Below are 6,373 nucleotides of genomic sequence, written 5' to 3'. Positions count from 1 at the left end.
TCACACGGATGCGTCAGAACAGGGCCTTGGGGCAGCACTTTACCAGAAGCAGGCCGGTCAACTAAGGGTAATTGCTTACGGATCTCGTGCGCTAACTGCAGCGGAACGGAACTATCATCTTCACTCCAGTAAGCTGGAATTTCTGGCACTTTAGTGGGCCATAACTGAACAGTTTTGGGACTACTTGTATTATGCCCCGCACTTCACGGTCTTCACAGATAACAACCCGTTGACCTATGTCTTAACTACGGCGAGACTAAATGCAACTGGACACCGTTGGGTAGCAGAGCTGGCTGACTTCCACTTCACGATAAAGTACCGACCAGGGACGGCCAACCGGGATGCTGATGCTCTCTCTAGGATGCATATGGAACAGTTCATAGACATGTGTACTGAAGAAGTAGAACCGCATTGGATTAAAGCCACAGTGGAAGCACTGAATGCCCAGCAGAAAGGAGATCCAGTTTGGTTCCTATCGCTATCCTGTCAGCCAAGTGAAATGGAACACATTATGAATGTGGATTATGAACAACCTCTCACACCTAAGGAACTGTACGAGGCTCAGAGGAAAGACAAGGTGATGAGTGCAGTGATTCGGTATAAGGAAACCCGGCAAACCACTCGCAGCACAAGACAGGCGCCAGGCGTCACCTGCAGTACAGTCCCTTCTACGTGAATGGAGTAAATTCGCAGTTGGAGAAGATGGAATCCTCCGGCGTAGAAGTGGCCCTAATCTTCAGATTGTCCTTCCGCAGAAGTGTCATCGAATGGGCTACAAAGAGCTACATGAAGAAATGGGACACTTAGGGACAGAAAGGGTCCTTCACCTTGCCAGGGAACGGTTTTATTGGCCCCGGATGAAAAGAGACATTAAACATTACGTGACGCATGTTTGTAGTTGCATCAAACAAAAGAGACCAAACATCTTGCCAAAAGCACCAATGGAGACCATACAGAGTAGCACACCCTTCGAACTGGTGTCATTGGACTTTGTACACCTTGAAAAAAGCAAAGGGGGATACGAGTATATCCTGGTTATAGTTGCTCATTTTACAAGATTTGCCCAAGCGTATGCGACCACCAACAAGTCTGCACGAACAGCGGCGGACAAATTGTATAGTGACTTTATATTACGTTTCGGGTTTCCGGCAAGAATCTTGCATGATCAAGGTGGTGAATTTGAAAATCAGTTGTTCCATCGGCTGGAGGAATGCTGTGGTATGGTCCGATCTCGAACAACGCCTTATCATCCCCAAGGAAACGGAAAGACAGAACGCCTGAACCAAACACTGCTATCCATGCTAAGAACTTTGCCTGAGCACCAGAAGTCCAAGTGGAAGGACAGCCTCCAAAAGGTGGTTCATACTTACAATTGCACTAGCCATGAAGCCACAGGATATTCGCCGTTTTTCCTATTGTTTGGCCGATCCCCAAGACTCCCAATTGATGTCATATTTGGTACCAAACCCACTGCCTACTCAAGTTACCCAGCTTATGTTAAGGAGTGGCAAGAGGCAATGAAAAAAGCATACGGAATAGCCACTAAGAAATCTCGGCTATCTGGACTCAGAGGCAAGAAACAGTATGACCGGAGAGTTTACAGTCCAGTACTCCAGCCAGGCGACCGAGTCCTTGTACGAAACTTAAGTGAGAAAGGCGGCCCGGGGAAGCTGAGGTCCTACTGGGAAGACACCATCCACAAGGTAGTGAAACGGAAAGGTGAAGAGAGTCCAGTTTATGAAATTATGCCTGAATCTGGTGGAGGGCGACACCGTGTGATTCACCGTAACCTTCTACTGCCATGCAATGATCTTCCTTTTGAAGCAAGGCCAGTTGACACCCGCAAAAAATCAAAACGGAAGTTGCCAACTGCCCAGCCACATCTGTCGTCACCAGGGGCCTCCAATGTCGGAGACAGTTCTGAAGAAGAATCCACAGGGATGTTAACCTTTACTCCTGTAGAGCCAGAAAGCGCATTGTCAGACAGTACCTGTTCAGCCAGGGAGCCTTCAGCCAACCAGGCATGCGCTGATGATGAGGCGGCCTCCAGTATCTACCAACCTGACCTGCAGATACAAGCACCGACAGATCCAGTCCTTGAACCATCTGTAGTAGAGCAGTCAGAAGTCAGACCAGGAGAAGGGAGACAGATAAGGGAGCGCAGACCGCCTACCTTACTAACTTATGATAGCTTTGGAACTCCGAACTATTACCAACCAGCGGGACTGTGTTTAATTAGCCACAATGCGGGAGCGGCAGCAGTAGCTGTACCCCTGGCACCAGGACCCCTTGGAGGAATTCCTAATGTGTGCATGAACTCTGTTTGACTAGTTACTTACCCTACGCCATACGGATACGTTGGCTCATATCCTTTCTAAAGTGATCAGAAAAATCCTAACACGAACTTTCTGAAAAAAATTTTTCTGTGATTAAGTGGACTTAAAAAAAAGAAAAAGGACAGAACACAAGTTGCACTTGTTACTTTATAACATCACACTTAGTAGTTTGCCAGTGGAAGTCGTTGAACCTTAACAGTATTCCAAACTGTATGTGTATACAAGTCTTAAGTGGTTGTACTCGTGGCTTTGTGGTTAGGGCCGGATCACCCCTTTCCACTTGACCTCAGGAATGAAAAGAGGAGACTTGTGTATTGATAACCGCAGACGCCAGTCTTAGATAACTGTCTAATGTCGAGGACGACCTTTTTTTTTCATAAGGGGGAGTGTGTAGGGCCTATACAGTTAGGTTAAGGAATACGATGTTAACCCCTCTCCCCCAAGCAACAAAACTGTAGCAAGGAATCATGGGAAGAATAAAGACACGAGGTTGTTGTTGTCCGCCATTTTAGAATGTGTGTGTGTTTTTAGTGCGAGTCCGAATCCATGCTTCCGTCCGCTCAGTGTGCAACAATAGCTCCTCGTATATTGCACAAAACCAAATCGGCATCCTCTCTTTGATATGCGCCAAGGTCTTCGTTTATTCGATCAAGCAAGCAAGTTCGACGCACTGTTTCCAACGAAAATCACACGCTTGCAGCAGATAACCATAGATACCGATATGACTGCAATTTTCTCAGATACAATGATAATTCACTGGCTTCGGTAAGTCCATCGCCAAAATATTCGTAGTTGCACAATATCCTACGAAAACAAATTTTATTCGTAAGTTAAAATTCCTTGAAGGCTTCATAATTACAGTGTTAACGATCGTGAACAGCATACAAATGTCCTATTAACTAATAAAAGCGGCATTAAGGTGCAAACGCACTATGACTTAGCTTACATCTACGAACTGAGTTTTTCCAAGAGTCCGTTACCCAAGAGTAATAATCTGGTATCAGATTTGTCCCCGTTCAGTAGAAAACACGGACTACGGACCGCGGACTGAGTATAAAGCACGGACTGAGGTCTAAAACACAGGCTACACTACACTACTCTTTGATTCAGGAAAGCAATGAATTTTAGGATAAATAAATTAATAGAGCTGTGCAAGGTTAGATTACAATTCAGCACAAATATCCCTTGAAGATTTTAGTGTAAGGTCTCCATTTGTTCTTATTGATGAAGCTACACCTATTTATTCCTCAGCAATATAGTGTGGCCAGCCAGTCAACTACAGACAACCTCTAGCAACACTTCAGTCTGAAGCGAAAGACAGTTGACAGGTAAGAACTGTTCACTCCACGTTCTTTTCCTGTCCTTATTAGTCTAGTACGGGTATGGCAACAGTTTTTCCTTTGTTTGAATTGTTTAAGTGGAGTTTACCCTTTTTTCTATAAGTTTAAGTCAAATCTGAACTTCCTACAGTTGTATGTCATAAATTTTATGAAGATGGTCAGGATTTGGGTTGTTTTAGGGGTAATAATGAAATGGAAGTAGTAGAATACAGTGGAGAACAAGAATGAATTATGGAAACCTATAACTTTCTTATGAAATCTTTATTCTTTTGGTCTTGAAGTTTTGTCTTGTGGTGTGTTTTTGTCATTATGTCTTGAGATTTGTTATTATGTGACGAGGTTTGATGATTACGTGTTGTGTTTCATCGTGTTGATAACGTTTGATTGTTATGTATTTGTTTCTATCATGTGTTGAGGTCTTCTTTTGACCTACTCTAATTACATTTTGTAGGGTGTGCTTCTTTTATGGCATTGACAGTAAAGTAGATCTCACCATGCGCCCCTGACCATTCAGTTAATTTAGTTGTTGTAGTGTACTATGTAGTACAATTTTCATCGGAACTGGTGGGTGGCGCACCTCATACAGTTCGATGTGACTTGAAAAGTACATCTAACCATGCAGTTAATTTAGTTGTTATAGTGTACTATGTAGTATAATTTCCATTGAAACTGGCGGGTGGCACACCTCATACAGTTCAATGTAACTTGTAAAGTAGATCTAACCATTCAGTTAATTTAGTTGTTATAGTGTACTATGTAGTAGAATTTCCATCGGAACTGGTGGGTGGTGCACCTCATACAGTTCGATGTAACTTGAAAAGTAAATCTAACCATTCAGTTAATTTAGTTGTTATAGTGTAGTACCAGAAACCCATAAGGGTTGAAACGTGTAACGGCCCCTTGTGTGCTGGGAAACAAGCTTCTCAATATTCGATTTGCTAAGTACCATATTTGGAACAACAAGAGCGAGGAGTTTCCAAATATGGTACTTAGCACTGAAACATTCAACCAATCAGTTCGCACTGAATATTCGGAAGCTGTGAACGCGCGTTACACGTTTCAACCCTTATGGGTTTCTGTTACTACGTAGTAGATTTTCCATTGGAACTGGCGGGTGCCGCACCTCATACAGTTCGATGTAACTTGAAAAGTAGATCTAACCATTCAGTTAATTTAGTTGTTATAGTGTACTATGTAGTACAATTTCCATTGGAACTGGCGGGTGGCGTACCTCATACAGTTCGATATAACTTGAAAAGTAGATCTAACCATTCAGTTAATTTAGTTGTTATGGTGTACTATGTAGTAGAATTTCCATTGGAACTGGCGGGTGGCGCACCTCATACAGTTCAATGTAACTTGAAAAGTAGATCTAACCATTCAGTTAATTTAGTTGTTATAGTGTACTATGTAGTAGAATTTCCATTGAAACTGGCGGGTGGCGCACCTCATACAGTTCGGTGTAACTTTTAAAGTAGATCTAACCATTCAGTTAATTTAGTTGTTATAGTGTACTATGTAGTTCAATTTCCATCGGAACTGGCGGGTGCGCACCTCATACAGTTCGATGTAACTTGAAAAGTAGATCTAACCATTCAGTTAATTTAGTTGTTACAGTGTACTATGTAGTACAATTTCCATCGGAACTGGCTGGTGCTGCATCTCATAAAGTTTGATGCATCTTGAAAAGTAAATCTAACCATGCAGTTAATTTAGTTGTTATAGTGTACTATGTAGTAAAATTTCCATCTAAACTGGCGGGTAACGCTCCTCATACAGTTCGATGTAACTTGTAAAGTAGATCTAACCATGCAGTTAATTAAGTTGTTATAGTGTACTATGTAGTATAATTTCCATCTGAAGTGGCGGGTAATGCACCTCATACAGTTCGATGTAACTTGCACCTTTTATAATGTTTATGACATCTGTTCTTTTCCACTTCAATTTATATATGCAGGTTGTGCCTACTGAAAAATAGCTACCTGGGTTGAAGCAAGATTCTCCTCCATTTATCCTCATTGCGGGCGAACTCCCGAATTATGATGACATTTATATCGTTGCAAAAGGCGAACGAATATTAAACGTGTCGGGAGGCCACCTCGTTGCTCTTAAATGTTTAGTTTGTTTTTATTATACTCAAGTCTGCACAAATACATACATTTTCTTGCCGAAGCACGCTCTCCAAATCTTCGATTCATACAAAATTCCTGTCAATGCGACAGAACTTGGTTCTACCTTCTGCAATCGTGTGCGATCACGATCGCAGACGATCGAAGAACTTTCTGCGATCCGCGATCGTCTGCGATCATATGGAAACCAACCTTAATGGCCCTAGGCTAAGTTATAGAAATGTGAATCTAGAGTTGTGCATTTTTTACTTAAGTAAGCGATTGTTATTTTACGCTTGACTTTGTTACCCATCGATGTAGCGTCATGTGTAATTTTACTTATAAATGGAGGATAAATAAACATAATTACACATTTTATGGTTGAATTATCCTTTTTTGGGGGGGGTAATTTCAAGTTTTTTAGATGGGGTAAAATTACACCTTCCAAAAAGGGTAGCGGGGCTGGCAAGATCACTACACCGTCATTCGGGGTAATTTTACCCATCCTTTCTGATATTATTACTCTTGCTAGATGTGTAATTTTACAAGTGCAAAGTTGTATAATACCCATTTTACACTATTTTACGTG

General features: G+C 42.1%; 1 long non-coding RNA gene across 1 annotated transcript; it reads left to right on the top strand.

Annotated features, from left to right (window-relative positions):
• Positions 1-2,867: 2,867 nt before the first annotated feature.
• Positions 2,868-6,097, top strand: LOC138003091 (uncharacterized). Its single transcript, XR_011123420.1, has 3 exons — positions 2,868-3,101; positions 3,588-3,664; positions 5,634-6,097. It is a non-coding gene; the product is annotated as an uncharacterized lncRNA (long non-coding RNA).
• The last annotated feature ends 276 nt before the right edge of the window (positions 6,098-6,373 follow it).

This window comes from Montipora foliosa, chromosome 5 (assembly GCF_036669935.1).
Source record: "Montipora foliosa isolate CH-2021 chromosome 5, ASM3666993v2, whole genome shotgun sequence".
Taxonomy (NCBI): domain Eukaryota; kingdom Metazoa; phylum Cnidaria; class Anthozoa; order Scleractinia; family Acroporidae; genus Montipora; species Montipora foliosa.
The sequence above is the reverse complement of the archived record's forward strand: the minus strand, read 5'-3'. Positions and strand labels throughout refer to the sequence as shown.